General features: G+C 42.3%; 1 pseudogene; it reads left to right on the plus strand.

Annotated features, from left to right (window-relative positions):
* The first annotated feature begins 21,018 nt into the window (after positions 1–21,018).
* On the plus strand, positions 21,019–21,798 carry LOC147619322 (uncharacterized; annotated as a pseudogene).
* Positions 21,799–25,003: the final 3,205 nt, after the last annotated feature.

Below are 25,003 nucleotides of genomic sequence, written 5' to 3' on the forward strand. Positions count from 1 at the left end.
GCCTTAAGGCCGTGTACACTGGGAGAACAAAGGCTCAATTTGAAGGTCGAGCCTTAACACCGGGGTGTACTAGAATGTAGAGCAAAGGCTCAAACTCAAGTTCGAGCCTTAAGGCCAGGGTACACTAGCATGAAGGACAAAGGCTCCGAGCCTTAAGGCTGGGGTACACTAGCATGCAGAACGAAGGCTCAATCTGAAGATCGAGCCTTAAGACGGGGTGCACTAGCATGGAGAGCAAAGGCTCAATATGAAGTTCGAGCCTTACGGGGCCAGGATGCACTAGCATGGAGAGCAAAGGCTCAAACTCAAGTTCGAGCCTTAAGACCGGGGTGCACTAGCATGGAGACCAAAGGCTCAATATGAAGTTCGAGCCTTAAGGCCGGGGTGCACTACCATGGAGAGCAAAGGCTCAAATTCAAGTTCGAGCCTTAAGACCGGGGTGCACTAGCATGGATAGCAAAGGCTCAAACTCAAGTTCGAGCCTTAAGGCCGGGGTGCACTAGCATGGAGAACGAAGGCTCAATCTGAATTTGGAGCATTAAGGCCAGGGTGCACTAGCATGGAGAGCAAAGGCTTAAACTCAAGCTCGAGCCTTAAGATCGATGTGCACTAGCATGGAGAGCAAAGGAGCAAAGGCTCAAACTCAAGTTCGAGCCTTAAGGCCGGGGTGCACTAGCATGGAGAGCAAAGGCTCAAACTCAAGTTCGAGCCTTAAGGCCGAGATACACTAACATGGAGAACAAAGACTCAATCTAGGTCGAGCGTTAACACATAAGTTCTATGTAGGGGAGGCTCGAACTTAAGGTGGAGTCTATATCCAAGTTGTGCACTCAGATATGTGACACATATACTATATTTATATAGGGAAACCTTGTCATTTAGATTATATAATGTGCACAAAGATCAGTTTTATAGGTTCTCGACATATGTGAAGATACAAAAGAGAGCAGCAAGAAGTGCAAACAATCTACGATGCAACGATTGACAAATGGCACACTTAGCGTGCAATCAAGTAAGCGTTTATATTACTGTAATCAATTAAAGGACTCGGGGGGGTCACTATATGTAAAATATCCCTATCGCGTGCGTTCAAGGCCTATATTTTAAATCCCTTATTTGTGAATTTTTAAATCTATATAATATCCCCTTTTCTTTATGAATCTGTAAATTTTTTTGAAAAAATTTTAAATCATACCCTTATGTAAATATATTTCTGTAAGTTTCATAAATTAAAATTATGCTTCTGTTGAACGCACGTGATATTCACATTTTTTTATGAGTGACCCCCCCGAGTTAAAGGACTTACTTGTTACGTAAAGTATTCAATTAAAGAAGGACTTACTTGTTGCATAAAGTATTCAATTAGATGAGGGAACACATGAAACACAGATGGGCGCACAAAAGCCTCCGATGTCGCATAGACGTGACAGATGCTTGAAGTCTCCAATGGCACGTGGGCGTGATGGTTTTGCAGGAAATAGAGGTTGGAACCAACGCAGACGTGTCGATTGCAGGAGGAAAAGAAACTATTTGAAATGCAAGGCTGAGCGATGCATACGATGGCATCGTGCGTGATGGCGATTACGATGACGAGCACTGTACGCTTACCACACAGAATCGCTTTGGGTGCAGGGTGTAGAATCACGTGCGCGATGGCGATTACGATGACGAGCACTGTATGCTCACCACACAGAATTGGGTTTAGGGTTCGCAGGTCATTTGGTTTGGTTCAAAGGTGAGGTTAGACACATTGCACTTTGTTTCTAATTAAGGCGGTTGGGGGGGAAGGGGAAAATTGGAATTTCAAAGTTGGGGGGGAAGGGGGGAATTTGAATTTCAAAGTTGGGGGGAAGGGGGGAATTTCAAACGAGAGGGGCGGGTGGCAGAGCGCCGCAACGAAGGGGGGAATTTCATTCGAATTTCAAAGTTGGGGGGAAGGTGGGGAAATTCGAATTTCAAAGTTGGGGGGGAAGGGGGAAATTTGAATTTCAAAGTTGGGGGGAAGGGGGGAATTTCAAACGAGAGGGGCGGGTGGCAGAGCACCGCAACAAAGGGGGGGAATTTCAAATGACGGGTGGCGGAGCGCCGCAACGAGAGAGATGGGACAGGGTGGGCGGCAGCAACCGTGCGACGAGGAGGGAGACGGGACGGGGCAGGCGGCCGCAGAGAAGAAGCAAGGAGGGGACTGTCGACTGGAAGGAGAGCCGCTTGGGAGGCTGGTGGCGACGGCTGGTAGCCAAGGGGAGAGTGCGAAGGGGAGAGTTGGGAGGTTTTTTTAGAAGCTTTGGGTTTTGCACAATATTTCTTAGGCTGGCGCAGCACAGAGAGGGCTGATGGCAGCGGAGCAGTGAAGGAGAGAGAGCGTTGAAATCAGAGTGAAGCAGGGAGATGGAGTCGACTGCAGTGGAACCGTGAAGCAGATAGAGAAATTGCCAACTATAAAAGTGAAGAAGAGAGACTGCTGTCATGGAGATGAGGAGAGAAAGACATCAGGCTGCTGTTCTTGTGTGAACGTGAGGAAGGTGATAAGGAGCGACCAGGAGCTGGAGTGGGCTGATTGTGAGTGGGTGCTAGATAAAGATGGTTCTGAGGATGTCTTGGATATCCAACTCTGCACCTCCAAGGCAGCTCCTTCCAGCTGTTGTCGTCCCCCCAGTCGATGTCAACACCTACAGCCAGCCCCAGCAAAACACAAAGCCACTCCTCTGGCTCCTCCTACAAGTCAATTCCCTCCACCTCGACTCCTCCTTTTCTACTCCCCCAGGCGGCTCCCCTGCAAGTCGGCACCAGTCTCTTCTCTCCCTGTTTTGCAGATGACCCTCCTCCCTCTGCAGAGCCGCCCGCGTCTCTCTATCAGCTGCTGCGATGACCTCCCCTGAAGGTAATCGTCTCTTGCACTTTTAGCAACTGCGCCTTGGACGTCTTCTGGAAGAACCCGCCAACTTGGATGAATTCAGCTTCTTTCCTTTCGTTAAAAATCCTTGTGCCACCTTTCCCTGCCATGTCATTACCTTCCATATTGCTTCCCCTTCCAGAACCATTTCATACACACCTTTCAATTAGCATCCCAACAATTAAATGCCCACCTGTTTCCATGCACACCTTCAAATTCAACCTGGTGCCCATTTATTTTTGGGGACGCGCACACATACAAAGCAACCGAATGTCTGATACCACCTCCAGCAAACCACACTCCAGACAAGCCTGTGCTTCCAAGATTTCATCATTTTCTCTGCACATACACTTCCATCAAAGCCCTAAGCTTGATTGCTGTATCCACGACGCCCACCCTGAGTCAATGGGTGCTCCCATAACTTTACCACAACACGAAACATCACTCATGTACACATGTACAAGTTGAGTTTGAGGTTCTCACAAAACTTCACACATATTTAGCAACCCCCTATTTCTGGTGAGACATTTATGTCCAGCAGCTATACAAATAGAGACCATTTATCCCCCTGGATCAAACAAAAATATCGGTGCAATACCTTCCAATCCTTCAAGCATTTTCCTCTGTCAAATAACCATTGATACACCCTGTTATGGTCTTCCACTTTCAGCAACCCCCTAGGCTCTTTATATATGGCTTCATCAAAATATACCATTGTATCTCCTCCTCCATACTAGCTCACATAGTCTTGTGATGGAAACAACCATTCCTCACCTCTACTCCCCTCTGACACATCTAATTCCCACTCATAATCATATACTGAAATAACAGACATTTGATCATCAACTCCCATCTTATGGTCATCCAATTTGCAGCCTACATCATTGGCTTCCAACTCTCCCTCTGGACAAACTGCCAAACTCGAACTATAGCCAAACCACTCATCCTTATGTTGAGCATCAACATGAGGTGTGTCCTTCATAAACCCATTTCCCTTCAACCCATCAACATCACACATAGCAACTTCAAGCACTGTAGGCTCATCATTGTCACTTCCTTGTAGTTTCTCCAGCTTCAAGACCATTGGTGATCCTTCAAGATTCTCCACATCTTGCACAGGCATCCCTACCAAGTCTAAGCTCCCTAAACTCCCAGGCAAAGCACCTTGGTCCCCTTGACCAACAACAATAGCCTTACATGCATCCTCACTACTGACAAACCGACTCATTCTCTTGGGCATGACAAGGAACACACACCTTATGATCAGCAACCGCACATGCGAAATCTATCACGTCATCATCCAAAATAGCATCATCAGTCACACCATCATTCCCCTCCTGCACAACTGGTATGCAAGCATTTGTTACCTTCTCCAAAGAAGCCAATTCCAATAGATCATCCAATGCATTATTAAGAATACAGTCCAGCTCACCATCCACACTCTCACAGGCTACAATATCCAACTCATCACCCAGATCATCAATATGTACTTCACTCATAATATCTTCATTAGTAACATTTCGATCATCACACTCCACCTTGACTGGCTGAAGTACTAGCACATGCAAGTCATTACTCATTTCTGAATCAAAAAGATTTTTCAAGTCATATCCATACTCAAACACATCAGGCTCCTCAGCATTAGCATCACCTTCACAATCCACAACATCATCAATACTCCCATCCTCCTCCTCCTCTTCTTTTGAAAACTCTTCAGGGCTGATTCCAGAAACCTCACCCTTCTCCATTTCCAACAGGTTAATCTGTCCCATAGCCTGCTCTTTAAATGTGACCTTACGGACTTCATGAACATTGGGGTGAATTGCATCCTTCATCTGCATACTAGGGTCCTATCATTCATTCCCATAGACAATTGATATATACCACCATTAGCTTTGGCTGGTCTCTCACATTGCGGACTGATATGACCCCACTCACCACAATTCCGGCATTGCACATCACACGGATACCCTCTCCCTCTTCCAATATCTGCTGAATTTCCTTCAGAACCAGATGATGCATCAGTCTTCCTTCCCATAGCACCTATGCCTCTTCCTCTTCCTGCAGACTCTATCCAATCCAAGCGTAAAGACTTCATGAGCTCCACTGCTTCATGAACCTCTTTCTTTAATGAATCCTCCTGTTTAGGAACAGTAGCAGCTTTTCTTCCAGGATGCATACTTTCAATCTCTGGCATCTTCACAAACCTCTTCGGCTCTTCCTGCATTCCCATCTGCCTCAGACGCTTCACCTTCCACTCCTTCTCTCGAGCAACTCTGACAGCCTCCTCAAAGCTATCCAGGTTCTTCAACTCCACCTTCAGACGGAGGGTTGGCTCCAGACCAGCCACAAACCGGTCTCTCTTTATCATTTGCGGGGGTACTTCAGGAATCAAAGCCTCACACCATAGACTCCACAATCTACCAAACTCAATCAAATACTGATCCACATCCTGACTATCCTTCTGCTGAATGTTACACAACTCCTTCCATACTTCATTCGGACTCTTCACATGGACAAACTGTGCCAAAAATGCAGCTCTGGCTACACGGTACTCAGGATCCTGTTGATGAACATTCCTGTGTGTAGTTACAAACATCCGTAGTAGCCGTGCTTTTGCATCACCCTGCAAGCAATAAGTCAAAATCTGAGAAAGGATCTCCGGGGTTGCCCTGTTTTTCATCAAAGCTGTAAACTCCATCTTCTCCAGAAACCTGATTGCACTCTTCTGTGGCAATCCCCAATAGTCCGGAAAATCCTGAGCCATTTCCCAAATCTTTCTTCACACAAACCCCTGTTCTCTTTCACAAACCAAAGGAAATTTTCTTCCTTTGTGGAGACACCAAAAAGTGATGACACGGAAGCGGTAAAGCTGTTTACGCCTTTATAGGGTGTCACACTTCCACACATGCATACAAACACACCCAAAACACCAGACCCAAGAGCATAAACAAGACTTACATTTCAGAATAGATCTTCATTTCTACAGAGTTGGATATCCAAGACATCCTCAGAACCATCTTTATCTAGCACCCACTCACAATCAGCCCACTCCAGCTCCTGGTCGCTCCTTATCACCTTCCTCACGTTCACACAAGAAAAGCAGCCTGATGTCTTTCTCTCCTCATCTCCACGACAGCAGTCTCTCTTCTTCACTTTTACAGTTGGCGACTTCTCTATCTGCTTCACGGTTCAACTGCAGTCGACTCCATCTCCCTGCTTCACTCTGCTTTCAACGCTCTCTCTCCTTCACTGCTCCGCTGCCACCATCAGCCCTCTCTGCATTGCGCCAGCCCAAGCAATACTGTGCAAAACCCAAAGCTTCTAAAAAAACCTCCCAACTCTCCCCTTGGCACTCTCCCCTTGGCTACCAGCAGCCGCCACCAGCCTCCCAGGCGGCTCTCCTTCCAGTCGACAGTCCCCTCCTTGCTTCTTCTCTGCGTGTGTGCTACCAGCAACTGCGCCAAAGAACAACACCACCAATCTAACTCTTTGCTGTCGCTTGTGCCAGTTATACCAGCCAATCTTCTTGCTCCCCTTCCAGTCAGTTGGCGCACTCAGTCATCGCCAGCAGAGCTGCACCTCCAAGGCGGCTCCTTCCAGCCGTTGCCGTCCCCCTAGTCGACGTCAACACCTGCAGCCAGCCCCAGCAAAACACAAAGCCACTCATCTGGCTCCTCCTACCAGTCAATTCCCTCCACCTCGACTCCTCCTTTTCTGCTCCCCCAGGTGGCTCCCCTGCAAGTCCGCACCAGCCTCTTCTCTCCCTGTTGTTGCAGACGACCCTCCTCCCTGCAGAGCCGCCCACGTCTCTCTATCAGCTGCGATGACCTCCCCTGAAGGTAATCGTCTCTTGTGCTTTTAGCAACTGCGCCTTGGACCCGCCAACTTGGACAAATTCATCTTCTTTCCTTCTGTTAAAAATCCTTGTGCCACCTTTCCCTGCCATGTCATCACCTTCCATATTGCTTCCCCTTCCAGAACCATTTCATACACACCTTTCAATCAGCATCCCAACAATTAAATGCCCACCTGTTTCCATGCACACCTTCAAATTTAACGTGGTGCCCATTTATTTTTGGGGACGCGCACACATTCAAAGCAACCGAATGGCTGATACCACCTCCAGCAAACCACACTCCGGACAAGCCTGTGCTTCCAAGATTTCATCATTTTCTCTGCACATACATTTCCATCAAAGCCCTAAGCTTGATTGCCGTATCCACGACGCCCACCCTGAGTCAATGGGTGCTCCCATGACTTTACCATAACACGAAACATCACTCATGTACACATGTACAAGTTGAGTTTGAGGTTCTCACAAAACTTTACACAACGGCGGCGGGAGAGTGCGGCACCTTCGAGACGGGGCGGGCGACAGCAGTCATGCGGTGAGGAGAGGAGACGGCGGGAGAGTGCGCCTTCGGGATGAGGCAGGCGGCAACACTTTGAATTTCAAAGTTAGGGGGGAAGGGGGGATTGGGATTGGGAGAAGAAACTGAAGAGGCAGAAAGAAGGCTTCCGTTTCGGTTTCTTCTCCCAATCCCAATCCCAAGCCCAAGCCCAGGCCCAGGTCCCATGTCTTTTGATTATAGTTAGTTTCACTTTTGTTTATATACCCTTCTTCACCCACACCCCACTTGTTCTCTGGGATTATCCTAGCTTCCCTCTCTATTCCTACTTGCTTGTGTAATAGGCAGTTTGAGCCTTGAGCTTGAGCTTGAGCTTGAGATTTCTTCTTTTCTTCCCTCTTTCCCCATACACCCAAATATACTTATAAACTATACAATTAAAAATTCAACTAAAATCTATATAATGCACAATGGTTCAAACTTGAGTTTGAGCCTCACGAAGGAGAAGAGTCTCAAATCCAATGTCCATTTGCTCATTTCCATGTCACATTCTCTTCACTAGCATATTATTTCTCTCTATTGCTTTCTCTTTGCCTTTGCTGCTATTGTAACCACTCACCTTTGCCTTTTGTAGCTATGAAACATTGATGGCTAATTGACACCATACCTTGACTCAATATCCCAATGAAACGGTATGGCCAGATGCAGAGGGTGATGAAACCTACCTCTTGGGAAACTAGCATATACATGAGGTGAGGATTATCACTTCAATTGGGACCTGTTAACAGCAAACTAGCATATGAAGGTGAGGCTCAAACTTCGGTTGGAGCCTCAAAGCAAACTAGCATCTGTGGGTGAGGTTCAAACTTTACTTTCAGCTTCCTAGAAGCGAACTAGCATCCGCAGAGCAGGTGAGGCTCAAACTTTTGTTGGAGGAGCCTACCCTTCTAGCTAACATATGCAAACTAATATATTATGCAAGTGAGGATGATAACTTTAACTGGAGCCTCCTAGCAAACTAACATATGATGGTGAGGCTCATGGAGCCTCCTACTAGACAAGCTAGCATATGCAGGCAAGGCTCAAGCTTTAGATGGAGCCTAGCCTCCTAGCAAACTAGCATTGATATGTGAGATTCAAACTTTGGTTGGAGCATAAACTTATGTTGAGTTGAATTACATTTATAGTTTTGTGTACTACCGTAAAAACATCGCTTCAATCTTTCTTATTGAGATCTTGATTTTCTCAAGGATTGCAGGGTCTAAAACAAGGTGCTTCAGTGTTTCTCATTGATGGCATGTGGGGTTATTCATTCCATTGATGCATCTCAAACATGTGGTTTTCAATTCATTGGTGAGACATGTGCAGCAATACATGTTCAACAAAGCTTTGATGACACATTTCTCATCATTAGGAACTCAATGGAGTCTTCTTGGGCCCTTTTATTTGGCAGTTTAAGGAAGTCAAACCTTTTCTCTTAAGAAGAAACGTTTTCTAATTTGAAGCTTCAAAACGGCTACTTTATTCGAATTTGAATTTTGGGGGGAAAATGCAATTTAAAATCTAGCGGATAAAACCATATCATGTAACATATCTATGGAAAGCTCTTGATGTGTAGATCACGGATCTGTAATCTCCGCTCAAATCGGAGCTTGTATGTAGAAGTTATGGAGGTCCGAAAATTGTAAAATTGTCCCCCCCTTTTTGGGGGGAAAAGTGCACCCTTTGACCACTCTTACACCTCTCTTACAAACCCATGGTTTTTGCTTACATGGCGGGCTCCTATTTGTCAAAAAGTTAAACGTTTCCATAACCTCATGGCAAATTAAAGGGCCCAAAAAGACTCCATTGAGTTCCTAATGTCCATTTACCACAATGGATGCAAGAACAATGTCTCAAGCAGTTGGAAGCATCATCAAATGGCCATTGGTCAACCTTGTTATGGACAAAGACATTTACTAATACCAAAGAGGATAATTTTGCGGAACTTCTTGTTGATCAAGAAGATCACTTTATAGATAGGGAGAGCTGGAAAGAGAAAAGTGTCATCCTCTAGGATGACAACAGATCTACAAAACTTGGCAATGGAGTAGTATTGGTGGTCCACCCATACGAGGCTATAAATTATAGAGAACCAGGGGAGAGTAGCTTGGGTGTCATTATAGAAGGATTTTTGCATCCAAGTTCAACTTGTGTTTCAGGTCTGAATTTGGTTAGTTGGCCGATCAGGCAACTCACATTTGAGAATGGTGAACCATTAGTGAAGGACACAGAATCTTCTTCTATTGATGAGGGTATTCAAGATCACTTCATGCAAAAAAATATTGACAGCAAAAGAGCATGATGATGTAGAGGGCAATGATGGGGATAGTTCTGATGACAGACACCATGATGCCATGATCACTGACTATGATATCATTGAAGGGACAAATAAGAAAAGGAGATATGTCCATAGGGTAAGGGTAATGAAAAATTACGATAAAACCCATGGAGCTAGCAAAAAATGTGATGTTGCAAACATTCACAATGTCGCAACCATTGATTGTTGCGAGAAGCGATGTTGTCAATTTGGAGATAGATCCAAAATCATGCAAGCTAGGGTACACTTTTGGAGATAGAGCTATAGTACACGATACACATTTGTACTGGATTGCATGGGCATGGCCTATAGACAAGGTCAAGATGACGAGTGCTTTGAGTTCACATTTGATGGGAAGAAGGTTTGTAGTAAAGCATGGTTTGTGTTTCAGGTCTGAATTTGGTTAGTTGGCCGATCAGAGAACTCACATTTGAGAATGGTGAACAATTAGTGAAGGACACAGAATCTTCTTCTATTGATGAGGGTATTCAAGATCACTTCATGCAAAAAATATTGACAGCCTAAACAATTCAAGTGATGAAAAAGAGGATGATGATGTAGAGGGCAATGATAGGGATAGTTCTGATGACAGACACCATGATGCCATGATCACGGACTATGATATCATTGAAGGGACAAATAAGAAAATGAGCTATGTTCATAGGGTAAGGGTAACAAAAAATTACGATAAAACCCATGGAGCTAGCAAAAAATGTGATGTTGCAAACATTCACAATGTCGCAACCATTGATTTGCGAGAAGCGATGCTGTCAATTTGGAGATAGATCCATAATCATGCAAAGTAGGGTATACTTTTGGGGATAGAGTTATAGTACACGATACACATTTGTACTGGATTGCATGGGCATGGCTTATAGACAAGGTCAAGATGACAAGTGCTTTGAGTTCACATTTGATGGGAAGAAGGTTTGTAGTAAAGCATGGTATGTAATGCATGGCATTGGTAAGTCAACATTCTATAGGCTCAGAAAGAAGTTCCTGAATGGTGCATGTAATGTCATTCATGGCAACAGTGGGATAATACGAAGGGGCATGACACATGTTGAGATGGCAAAATCAATCATACTGGGCTTCATAGACAATAATGCCGATCAAATGCCACATAGGTCAAGGACAACTATGCATGGAGCCCGCGAGACCTAATGTGTTCTACCAGCAATGTACAAACAGGTGGACATATTGCATGAAAAAGTGAATGACACACTTGTCTCATTCGAATACCGGCCACCACTGTCACAACCATCATTCTCAAGATTGTGGAACACAGAGTTCAAGATAGTTAGTTTATCAAAAACCAGCACCTTCTCAAAATGCGACATTTGTACGGCAATCAAGGTCAAGTTAGAATCAACAAAAAATCAAGAGGAGCGTGCCAGATACATGGCACAAAGAAGGGCACACATGTTGCAGCAAATGAGTTGTAGAAATCTATACTATGCTTGGAGGAGCTCTTTCGAAATGAACCCAAACAGGTATTTGTGTATTATACATGATAAGATGGACCAGAGCAAGACTGCCATACCACAAATTAAACCAGTTCCTAAATCTCTCAATGGGACTGAGAGGCTTCCAGTATCCTTAACAGGAATGCTCACTCATGGACATGGACAAATAGCTTATGGTCACTTTGCCTTGGGTTATGGCCAAGTGATCCCAACTTCACAATTTCATCTCTCTCAACATGTTTAAGAAACTTAGAAAGAGGAGAGAAACACATGTATGGTGACTTGAGCTCACAAAACTTAGATGCAGAACCACGAACAAATCTTTTTGATTGTGTTTTGTCTACTATGGCCTTGTATCAGCATATGGAAGTGCTGAAGGAGAGAAACGCATATTGCAAGTAGAGCATTGAGGATGCAGATGAAGAGACACATGTAGAAACAAATGTGGATACAGAGGGAAATTGTTCTTCACATATACAATCAGTCTTTCATACTAACACATATGCAGTCAGTCTTTCATACTAACACATATGTGCAAGATAGGGGCAATGGCAATGCCTCAAGTTTAATGCCATCAAATTCAAGGACATTTTTCAAGAGATTTCCAAGGACGTTGTTGTTGCAACTTGACAATTGTGGTTCTAAAAATAAAAATCGTTATGTATTTGCCTATCTATCCCTATTGGTTGCACGAGGAGTGTTTGACATGGTGCAGCTTGGTTTTGTTATGGTTGGTCATACTCATGAAGATATCGATGCATTGTTTAGTCGCTTCTCTGAGAAGTTGAGGAAACAAACCATTTTCACATTTCCACATTTGATGAAGATCTTTAATGAGTGTGTTAGTATGTATCCAGCACCCTTTCTCCTACAAAAGGTGGCAGACTTCAAAGGCTTTGTCAAGGGATGCTTACATGATGGAGCCGATAGTTTGATTGGACATTCAAAGCCATTGCAATTCAGGTTTTATATGATTGATGGAATACCTTTGATGCAATACAAAGTACACCCCAAAAATGTTGATTGATTACCAGAAAGCGGTATAGAGTTACGGAAGAGAAATGACCAGGGAGGACCCAAGCTTCTTGAAGGTTTTCCAAAAGTATTGCCACCCTTTGAGTATGTTAAGGAAAATGAGAAGGTTGTAGAGGGCTTAAAAAAACATGTCAATTGGTGGAAAGAGCACTTGCAAGAGAAAGGAGACCAAAGTGATTATGCTAAGTGGATCAATCCGGTCCTTGCCTATTGGGAGAATCTTATGCTAAACATGCAAACCCCTAGTGCAAGGGAAGACATTGGATTTCATGACTTTTGGCCAAGGAGTGTATGCGAAAAAGCCAAGCCTCTTAACCTTCAAGTGGAGGATAATGTAGATGAAGGGTTTGATGTAAATGAGGACCATTATTGTGGTCCAATGCGCAACAAACTTGCTGAAGAGTTCAACCCGACTCTTGATGTGTCTAAAGGAGATTTTATGCTTGTACAACCTTGTGATGCAAATTACCCAATATGGTTGGGAGTGACAACAAGTGATGTTGATCAAAACAACAACTCTATTAACTACCTACAAGTTCAGATACAATATTGGGCACCAATTTCAAAGAAGAAGAATGCAAGTGATGTGGAGGTTTATAAGGATTGCTGGAACAAGTATTGGCGAGAGAACAAAAATGATCCTCAGCGTTGGGAAGACACTAGCTGCATCATTTGGGCATGGAAGCCCAAGGGTGGATGACTTCCAGAGAAAATCAAGATTCCAAAGGCTATAATACTCAAGGCCAAACAGAATCAATTGAATCAATATGAAAGTGAGGCACCATCACACGTCAGTGCAGTTGAGCAAGAATGATTTGTTAGCACATGGGCAACTAGCTTCATAATCTTTTAGCAATGTTGTATGAAGCTACCAAACTCATAGTTCAATCATTATTCAGATTGTAAGGCTTTCTTAAGCTTTTAGATTTATGGTTCGCCCATTGTTCAAGAATTCTGATTCAATACAGATGGTGATCTTTTTATTTCTATCACCTAGTCTTTCTTACAACTTAAAGTTACATTGAATATCCTTTCTTTGTTAAAGTTTCTATGTTTGATGGTCAACTGGAGGCTATGTGATATAAACAAACTTAATTCTTGGTGTGCATGTGTGTGTGTGTGTGCAGGAAAATTTACATCCCACCAACATCATATATACTTGTTACAAATGTACAATAGTACATAAATCATATCGCATTATTCAAATGCTTGTTGAGAACATCCAATAATAAATCTTGCATATCGCACAATAAACATTGTATTGGATCTAATAAAGAATTGTCCCAAAATTATGCATATTTCCCAAAATTCCTAGGTTATTACATCCTTTGGATATTGCATTTAAAAAATGGGACAGTGTTTCCATGGATTTCATTGCAAGACTTCCACGTACCAGTAGGGGTCACGATGCCATTTTGGTAGTCATGGATAGATTGACAAAGATGGCTACGATTTTACCCATGGATAGATTGACAAAGATGGCTACGATTTTACCCACAAAGACAATAATGAAAGCGTCAGAAATAGCTTACCAATTTGTCAAGAAACTATTTAGATTGTATGGTCTACCTTTTGATATTGTGAGAAATCGAGAATCTAAGTTCACGACTCATTTTTGTGAGAAAGTTTTCAAGAAATTGGAAACTACTTTGAGTATGAGTTCCTCGGATCACCCATAGTGTCTGATTGGGGAAATAGAGCATGTGAATCAGATTTGAGAGGATATGCTTCATGCGTATATCTCCAGAAAACCATCGAGTTGGGAAAAGTATCTTCCAATGATGAAATTTGCCTATAACAGATCTAAGCATACGGCTACTAGTTATAGTATGTTCATGCTTATGTATGGGTATCAGCCAAGGTCACCTGTTGATGTCGGTATTAAGGACATTGAACTTAACACATCGAGGGATTTCTTACGTGATATGCAAGAAATGTTGACCTAAGCTCAAGATTCTATCAGGAGTACTCAGGATAGAGCACGGTTTTATGCTGATAGGGGATGCTCACCTCGATCTTTTGAGCCAAGAGCATTGGTTTATTTGAAAGTTCCTAAAGATTCCCAGACTTTGTTAACAGAAAAGTGCTCAAAATTATCTCGTATATATTATGGTCTATTCCAAGTTATACATCGTATTGACACATGGTTGAGTATGAGCTAAAAATACCTCCACATATTAGAGTTCATCCAGTCTTTCATGTCAGTAAACTGAAAGAGAAGTTGGGAGGTGAGGATAACACAATCACTCCTCAAGAACTCGTTGAAGTCAAAGGTTTATCCTATGTTCCACATGAACCTGAAAAGGTACTTGAATTTAGGGAAAGGAAACTTTGTGATCACTTAATACCTGAGGTTAACATTAAGTGGAAAGATAGGGAAATCGAGGATTCAACTTGGGAGTTAGTTGAGAACGTTCAACGCAGGTTTCCTTCTTTTCATTGCAAGAGTGCAATGTTTTGAGAGAGGAGAAGTATGTTATGTGCACATCATGTGTACATACTAGGAGGCTAACCCACCCTAGGCATGTGAGTAGCATCGGAGCATGGGAACATGCTCTAGTGGGACTATGATTAGGCCTAACCTTGAGTTGAGGTTAGGGTTAGGGAATCAATGGTCAAACATGGAAATGGAAGGCCAAGAGTCACTCTAGAAATGGAAGGTCAAGAGTCACTTTGGAAATAGAGAGTCAAGAGTCACTTGAGAGGTCTCCTATATAATAGGGGCATGGGGCACTCAAGGGATGTTCTCTTGTATAGAGAATTGTATCTACTCTCTTGCCATTTCATGCTAGAGCTATGTGCTCCTAGATTGAAGACATACTTCTTGGTGGTATGGGATCTCGGGGGATGTACTACTAGAAAACCTTAGGTATCACGTGCGTTCAAGAGGTATTTAAGAAACCCCTTAACAAAATTTTTTCCCCCAATAAAACAACCACTCTTTACTTATGAACTAACAAAATTTTTTCTAAAATTAAATAAAAAAACCCCTCTTGTTTAATGTAATCCTGTTAAATTTTCTCAATGTATCTAATTAAAAAACCCCTCCTTCTGAACTCACATTGTACACAAACATTTTTTAAGGTAAACTCTCCGAGTATGGGACACCAAGGTTAGGTATGTGGTTCTTCGTTATATTTATGTGTGCACCCTTGGGCTCGAGGGTGGTCGGGTGGATAAGTATATGCCTAGATTATGTATGTTTATACATAGTGATTAGCTAGAGAGATCTTTAGGGTTTTAATAGGAGAGTACAACTTGGATTTTCTCTTGCATCATGTGGGATAATTCTCACTTGGTGTGATGTGCCTTCTCACACACACTCCATACTTTTCTTGTTCTCCACCATGGCACCATATTTCTTAACAATACCAATGTTAATGTGATAAGGCTATCCCCAAATCCTCCTATGTCAAAGGGAAAACCAACAACTTACCCATCCTCACAGTTGTAATGTGAGTCCAAAACTGAAGATATCCACCCGATGAACTCAAAACGTGTGCCCAAAATGTCAAAATATCCTGGCACAAAAGAACCATCATGGAGGTCAAGACTAGGATATGCCATAGGTGCATCTAAATGTTGAGCCATATAATAAAAAACCATACACTACAAATGGCAAATGATGCATCTAAAAACAAATTTCTCGGCTCCACAAAACATAGGGCCATGTCAATAATTACAAAAACTAAATGCACATAGCTTGTAGTCAGCATCATGTAAAGTCAGATGGGAATTGACATTGTTGCTCGATGTAGCACAACTCAAGACATCCAAGACATGATCCACTATATCCATGTGTGTATATGCATGACCTACGCTATGCACCCATCCTCATGTGTAAATCCCTCTATGTGCGCATGATCCTCCAAAATGAGAATATGATCAATAAGATCATTGTCGAGTCTCTCAACCACTCAATGGGACTCTTCTCTCATGCCTCAAGGAACCTAGATTCCAACCCAAACCCAATATGCCACGGGAAACATGAAATGCATTAGTGAGGCAACTCTCACTTACCTCTACTCATTTTCTTGAATTGGGGACTCCTCATGGTAGCTACATCAATGGAAGCATGCCAAAGTAGCTCAACAAAGCCACCACCACCATGCCTCAAGTGTAGCCACCGTTCTTTCTCACTCCCTCCCTCACTCACACACACTCACACAAGCATTGAAGGCAAGAGATAGGCAAGGTTTGAGAGAACAATAGAGCACTATGTTCACGTGAGAGCATACAAGAATGTGGATTTCGAGCTACATTTTGACCTTTATACTTGGCCCATATTGTTAACACTTGGCCGGCTAATGTATTTGATACAACCATTATAGCATGCGAGTTTAGTGATACTTCACATGATTCTTAAGATACTTGTGGACATAGGCTTGAGTTCCTTGTTCTAGATAGGACAGGATGTTCTTCTAGGGCTTTCACATATGGAGATGTTCATAATACCACTTCTCCTATCCTTTATAGTGTACGTGGCACTATTTGCTTGGATAAAGTCTAGGTGTTTTAGCAGTCAGGTATAGTGCATGAGGGTAGTGTTGCTTTTACTGAGGTGAGATCTCATAGGAGACACATGATTATTCATATGGATCTAGAGAGTTTCACATTTAACTTAGATATATTGTCTTAGATCCATTATTCATGGAGATAGATCCTACCTATGAGGATTACTTCAGTGATCTTGGATATTCCAGGGTCAATGATTTTATAGATGATGATTCCATTTATCTCTCATGTATGGACACGCTGTGTAGTCTTCAGTGATGATGACAATTGTGATGATTTTTTAGTGTTGTCGAAGACTTCTATGACACTGTTGGTCACCACATATTTTGACTGGCCTAGGCATTATGATGATTGTTAAGTGTCGTCAAAGACTCTATTAAAGACTTCTATGACACCGCGGTCCGCCACCACATATTTTGAATGGCCTAGAAACTAGAGAATTAATATTTCTCTTGTAATGAATTATTTAACATGTGCAATTGCTACTTGTATATGAAAGGTGCACCATGGGATGATAAGGTTAGAGTTACTAGCTAGGACAAGGTGTTTGCACTAGTGTAGGTAGTCTTGGATGCACTAGGACCTCATTTTTAACATTAGCTGGCCAAGTGTGAACACTATGGGCAAAGTATAAAGGTTAAAATGTAACTCTAAATCCTAATTCTTCTATGCAGTATTGTATGCATTCTTGCATGCACTCTTGTATGCTCTCAAGTCAAGATAGTGTTCTACTCTTCTCTCAAACCTTGCCTATCTCTTACCTTCAATGCTTGTGTGAGTGTGTGTGAGGGAGGGAGTGAGAGAGAGTGGTGGCTACACTTGAGGCATGGTGGTGGTGGCTTTGTTGAGCTACTTCGGCGTGCTTCCATTGACGTATCTACCATGAGAAATTTTGTTAATTTTTGTTTAATTTTGCACTCTTTTTCAAGAAAATTTAAAAAAATTACTCATTGAGCATAAAATCATGGAATTTGGATGAAACAAACCCCGCCATTGTGTTTGAAGCATGCCAATTACCCTAATTGCATACATGTATGCACAAATCCATCAAGTTATTGCTTGATTTTGAGGGGTGGATTGAAGAGGATTTTGTAATGCAAAATTATGGTGTTTGGCATAGAAAGTGAAGAAAAATCACTCATTTAAGGCCCTAAATGATGGATTTTGATGAAACAGACATTGCATTGTGTACGGAGCATGCCAATTACCTTAATTGGACATAGTTGTGCAAGTTTTGGCAAGATTTAGCATCTCATTTGGGCTATGCATTGAGAGGCTTTTGCTTTAAAATTTTGGTTTTTATGATTAGCACAAAAAAAGTAATTAGCCTCTAATCTTGTTAATCAACATTTTTTATAAAAAACCCCCAATTTCTTCTCTATAGTATTTTTAAAAAAAGAAGCCCGCCAATTGCTTCTTCTATAGCATTTTTTCAAAAAACGCCTCCAAGTTGCTTTTCTCTATAACATTTAATTTTTTTTCTTCTTTCTATATATAAAAAAAACAAAACAAAACAAACAAGCACAGACTACGCCAACTCTGGCGACTGCGGCTTTAGGTAGATTTGGGGGTGCCTCAATACGTGGCACCCCATTTGATCGCGCCCATAGCCGGTAGCCTTGCCCCTATAGGGGGGACTCTTTTTGAACATACGCCTGCCCGTGGGTGTATGCGCCTATGTTTAGACATGGGACTGTATACATGTGCAAATATGGCTTCGTCATGGTTGTGTCGTAGTGGAGTTGGTAAGGCACCCGTTTGGGATTAGGGAGGTACTTGGTTCGAATCTCACCTCCCACATGTCTATACACGCGACATCTAGACATGTATTTGTACACATGTTAGCAACATTTTGCATGGACCAATGTTCGAGTCAATGGGGTGCCACGTATTGAGGCAACCCGAAATCTACCTAAAGTCGGCGACGACTCCACGCCTACTCTCTGTTGTGGCGCGCCGGATCCACCCCTGCGTGCTGCCAAGCAGCCAACCGACTATACTCCACCGCCATGCTGTGCTTCTGCTCCGCGCAGACCACGCCTACAACTCAAGTCCATGACTGCGCCAACTGACTGATCCCATCAATTGCTTCTTCTATAGCATTTTTTTTAAAAAAACACTCCCAAGTTGCTTTTCTCTATAACATTTATTTTTTTCTTCTTCTCTCTATTAAAAAACAAAACAAAACAAACAAGCATAGACTACGCCAACTCTGGCGACTGCGGCTTTAGGTAGATTTCGGGGTGCCTCAATACGTGGCACCCCATTTGATCGGGCCCATAGCCGGTAGCCCAGCCCCCTGGGGGAGACTCTTTTTGAACGCACGCTTGCCCACCCACGGGTGTATGCGCCTATGTACAGACATCGGGCTGTATACATGTGCAAACATGGTTTCGTCATGGTTGTGTCGTAGTGGAGTTGGTAAGGCACCCGTTTGGGATGAGGGAGGTACTTGGTTCGAATCCCACCTCCCACATATCTATACACGTGACGTCTAGACATGTGTTTGTACACATATTAGCAACATTTTGCACGGACCAATGTTTGGACATGGTACTGGGACTTAGAAAAAATTTCTAAGTCCCAAAGTCGGATGACCGGCTACCGGCGGGTCAATGGGTGCCACGTATTGAAGCACCCAGAAATCTACCTAAAGCCGGCGACTACTCCACGCCTACTCTCTGCTTGCGCACCGGGTCCACCCCTGCGTGCTGCCAGGCAGCCAACCGACTATACTCCACCGCCATGCTGTGCTTCTGCTCCGCGCAGACCACGCCTACAACTCAAGTCCATGACTGCGCCAACTGACTCATCCCATCGAACAACGCCCCCCACCTACTCTCGCTAAACGTTTGTGGTGCTGGAAAGAGCATGATGTGTTTTAAGAAAGGTCCCCTCTGGTGAGCGATGGTGGTGACGGGCTCTCGATGTAGCATTCGCTTTGCTTGGCGCCTTGAATTTTTGTGGCTTTGGAACATGGTCTACTGAAGATCGTGGAGCCCAGCCTTTGCTATAGCATGGTCGAAGAGGAGGTGGATTACGTCAAGCTTGTGGCGATAAGAGCTGACCACATGTGCTGACACTGCGGGCACATACACCAAGGCTTCCTTGCCCTCCGCATTGCAAAAGAGCCCTTTCTCTCTCTCTGCGTGCGCGCGCTACGGTTAGCTTGAGATCCGAGCTCCACTATCTCAGCTAATCTCTAGAGAGTTTAGACCAAAAAGGGTGCACAAGGTGATATCGGTGATGTGTGCACCAGAGGAATCTTGGGCGTTGGGTCTTAACCGCCCGGTCAATGCGAAGGGCATCGTTGAGGTGCAGTATTTCAGCTTCACGAGCTGTAACCACCCTCCGCATGCTCCATCGCGGAGCACGCTCATGTACAGATTAATATATAATTTTTGTTTCTGTGTACGTAAACATGGGCATTAAGGCAAGATTGGAGTCAAAGCATGAATGGGAGATGAAAAGGTTTGATCATGTGCCGTAGAAAGGCGGGGGCAGAGGAGGTGCATTTGCATGACGTTTTTTTAAAACAATATTGCTAAATTAAAATTAGGTGGTTTTTTTAAAAAGCCTAGAAATGGTTTGTGAATGGCATAAAGGTGATTTTGCCATCCCTCTCGTGCTTTCAAGTTTCGAGTTCCACCTTCCCCACACTCACCTCAAATTTTTCTACGGAAACCAATGCAAAAAAATAAATTTGCATGCAAATCAGCCCATTGACCTATCAAAATTTGCACCAGTTTTGTATGCAAACTAAAATCACTTTGGTTGAGTTTGGTAGCAAGAATTTTGGCATAGTGAAGAGAGAGAGAGAGAGAGAGAGAGAGAGATTTCTTTTTCGAGAAAAAAAGAGAGAGAATCTTGCTCTCCCCCGAGCTTGCTCCCCTTGTGATCCTCTCCCATCTTTGTCATTTCATGACTCATCAGTCATGTTTTGCTCTAATCCAAGCCTATATTGATCATATCCATGACTCTTGAGTCATGAGTTGCCTTTGTATTCTCTCCCTCTTCTATAGCTCAGTTCCCCTCACGCCGCCAAGGGTGCTTATAGACACACTCAGAAGCGGCAAATGGTTGAAAGCACCTCTGTGACACTTCCTATTGGATCAAGCCAGTTGGCGATGGCTTCTACATTCGTAGAGGAGGATACAAGAAAATCTTAGGCTCGCACTAAGTGACACCACATCTTTGTGTGGCTCCTTAGACAAAGCCCAAGACCTAAGTCGACTAGGCATTGCTCTAACATTGAAATGTAACAAGTTCTATGGTATGCAATATGAAAAATAAACAGACGCTACTGTATGGTGGAGACAAAAGCAATGTATGAAAGAACACATTGAAATCTAACAAGTTCTATTGTATGCAATATGAAAAATAAACAGACGCTACTGTATGGTGGAGACAAACAAGAGGAGGGCTGATATGTGCATGGAGACATGGCAATACTTCCGCAAGGAGAGACGCCTACGCATCACTTTTCCTCAGCAGAAGGTGCGTGCCTTTGCTAATGTATATTAGAATTAATTTGAACTTTGATAGATTGATTCCAAATATTCTCTAATCTATGTCATTTTGTTTAATGAAATTTACATAGACGGCAGCATGAAAGAGACTGCAAGTTGGTCACACATCTAGACTAGGCCGGATGGGTCGAGATGGATTTGTGGCCACATTTGTGAGTATAAATCGTTCTAATTTTAACTTTCAAAGATACTATTATTGAATGAAGAAATCAATAAGTCTTTGGTTCTATCTTGATGCAAACCAAAGACTATGGTCGTGCACCTACGGCGCAAGAGATAGAGTACGCTACATACTACGGGTACCGCGCTTTGCAGGTGACACTTCCAGACACGCCTGATCCACTTGTGGGTATCACTGATTTATTTTGTGGTTTATTTTCATATTAACTGTAATATATTCTTATTTGATTTCACTACGTAATGCAGGAGAAACATGATAGAGGTGGCTCGACAGGAGGCCGAGGGGCGACAAGAGTCTGAGGTGGGCGGTGGCGGTGGCGTGATCCTGGGTGGGGACACGAGTGGTGGCGGCGGTGGTGATGGTGGTGTTGTGGTTGGGGGCACGGGTGGTGGCAGTGCTGATGTTGATGATGATTCCGAGTCTGATAGTAGCGACTCATATAGTGATGGCTCACGTAGTGATACTTAGTGATCTGTTTTGTATATGAGAGGATTGATCACCACACACTGTAGACACATGTACATATATTTGTTGATGATATATATTGACATATGTTCTCGTTGCATCGCTGAATTTGTCTATTGTCAAACAATTAATTATTTGTCAGTAAGTTAATTAGCCTAAGTATGTGCGAGAAGCTAGAATGTTATTTATTTATCTGTATGTTTTAAAACAAAACAAATCCTAAACAAGAAAAGAGGCGAGCCCACAATGTTACACATCAAAAGAAGCAAAATATCCATATTTCTCTGTTGGTGGCATAATAGATTAAGTTTTTAAGGTTAAATCCTTTCCATGTATTATAAAATTAAATCATTTGTCTCATTAGGAACTCAATGGAGTCTTCTTGGGCCCTTTAATTTGCCATGAGGTTATGGAAACGTTTAACTTTTTGACAAATAGGAGCCCGCCATGTAAGCAAAAACCATTGGTTTGTAAGAGAGGTGTAAGAGTGGTCAAAGGGTGCACTTTTTCCCCCAAAAAGGGGGGGGGGGGGGACAATTTTACAATTTTCGGACCTCCATAACTTCTACATACAAGCTCCGATCTGAGCGGAGATTACAGATCCGTGATCTACGCATCAAGAGCTTTCCATAGATATGTTACATGATATGGTTTTATCCGCTAGATTTTAAATTCCATTTTCCCCCCAAATTCAAATTCGAATAAAGTAGCCGTTTTGAAGCTTCAAATTAGAAAACGTTTCTTCTTAAGAGAAAAGGTTTGACTCCCTTAAACTGCCAAATAAAAGGGCCCAAGAAGACTCCATTGAGTTCCTAATGATAGTAGTCACTTAGAGCATGTAACCTTTTTTTCAACATGGCATATTCTAGAAAATTTAAATAGTTTATTTTCATTTCATAACATTTTTCATACATATAAATAGAGTTTCATGCAGGGGTCCATTTTTTGTATTCCTTTTATAAGTTATCCATTTTTTCTTAGATTTCTCAATTGTATTTTTTCTACTAAAATTAACAGTACTAGAGCTTGAGGGCATACCGATGTTAAAATACCGACGCAAATGTCGAACGTCAGTATGCCCGTCGTAATCTTGGAGGAGACAAGTCCGGCGGGGTAATTTGAAATTTTCGTATACCGACGCGTATACCGAAGCATATACCGTTGCTGATACCGACACACATTTCGAAGCATATACCGACGCTGATACCGATGCACATACCGACACTAGTAAGTTTTTTACAGCCGAGAGCATATTTTCTTTGTTTTTCGCGGCGTTGCAGAGAAGGTATGCGTCGTCTCTTTTCTCCTCTTCTCCTCTTTTCTCCTCTCTCCTCTTTTCTCCTTCTTTCCTCTTTTCTCCTCTTCTCCTTCTCCACTTTTACTAATATGCTCTTGCTTTTGCTTTTTAATTCAGGATATAGGACGTTTAGGGTTTTGTGTTTTTTTTGGCTCTCTATGCATGTTGAGAGCTCTCTATGTATGCATAGATCTCCCAATGCATGCATAGAGATTTTAGGGTTTTGTATTACTTTGTATTAGTTCTTATTCTTGTGTTTAATTTACTAATTATTTTGTTTAATATTTTATTTTGCAGCTCTTTCACCAATCTTTCACCAATCCTCTCCTTCAGCTTCGCAAAAAAGAGGTAGACCCTCTTTCAATTTTCCTTGTTTATGCTTTTTTCTACGTATTATTGCATCCCTGTTTTATGGTTTAGGGTTAGTTTAGGGTTCTTGTAAGCTTATACATAGGATTAATTCAAGATCTATGCATAAAACCTATCATAAGCTTGCAATCTCTATGCATAGCCTTCTTGCAAGCTTTATGCATAAGCTCTATTCATAGAGCTTGCGAGCTTGTGAAATCTCTATGCATAAGCTCTATGCATAGGCTTTATGCATAGAGTTTGCAAGCTTATAAAATCTCTATGCATAGGTTTCTTGAAAGCTTGCATGGACATTGTACATAGGCTTGCATAGCCTTCTTGTTGAAAGCTCTATGCATAGCCTTCTTGTAAAAGCTTAATGCATATGCTCTATGCATAGGCTTTATACATAGAGGTTGTAAGATTATGAAAGCTCTATACATAGGGCTTGTAAGCTTATGCAAGCTCTATACATAGAGTTTATGCATAGAGCTATATGAATCTAGCTGAATGCATGAATTAAGATCTATGCATAAAGCTTAATACATAATGTTTTATGTATAAATCTTATGGATGAGCTTTATGCATAAGGCTTCACATGCGTTATGTTTTTATGCATAAAGCTTTTTTTGATGTAGAGTGCCTTGCATGGATGGAGAGCATAAGCTTTTTGAATGTTTATACTCTCTTATACATATAACATATATTTCTTATGCTCTGTTTTTCTATGCATAAGGTATTCTCTTTATTCATAGAGTTTATATATGTTATCAAGGTAAGATCTCTTATCCATGTAAGACAAGATCATGTTTATTACACCATTGGGTGATGGGATTAAGGGTTAGCATAGTACATAAGGCTTATAGCATAGAGCTTATGCATAAGACTTATGCATAAGTCTTGCATAGAGCTTATGCATAAGACTTATGCATATGGCTTATGCATAGAGCGTATGCATAAGTCTTGCATAGAGCTTATGCATAAGACTTATGCATAGAGCTTATGCATATGGCTTATGCATAGAGCTTATGCATAAGACATGCATATGGCTTATGCATAGAGCTTATGCATAAGTCTTGCAGCCTTATTATGCAAGCTTATACTTAAGGCTTGCAAGTCTTACTATGCATACCATTGCATAAACCTTATTCATAAAGCTTGCATAAGACTTACGTATAGAGCATTACACATAAGCTTATGTATAGATCATTATGCATAGGCTTTATGCATAAGGCTCTATGCGTTCAGCTTTAGGTGTAGGCTTCTATGCATAGAGCTCAATGTGTAGGCTCTATTTACAGAATCTATGCATATAGATTTTTGCATAAGGCCTTTATAAATAGCTATTTATGAATAGAGATAGCTTCTCTCTCCATCCTTGTTCTAATTACCTTCTTAATTTTGTATGGAGAGAAGATAAGCTAATGTATAAGTTATTTTTAAAATCTCCCTCAACGGCTGGGGAAAAGAAGCCCGTTTGACGCTTTTTTTAATATTTTTAAAGTCTCCCTCAACGCTGGGGAAAAGAAGCCCGTTTGACACTTTAAATGTTATTTTTAAAAT

This window comes from Cibotium barometz, chromosome 33, assembly GCF_041138505.1.
Source record: "Cibotium barometz isolate CiBa-2024 chromosome 33, ASM4113850v1, whole genome shotgun sequence".
Lineage (NCBI taxonomy): Eukaryota > Viridiplantae > Streptophyta > Polypodiopsida > Cyatheales > Cibotiaceae > Cibotium > Cibotium barometz.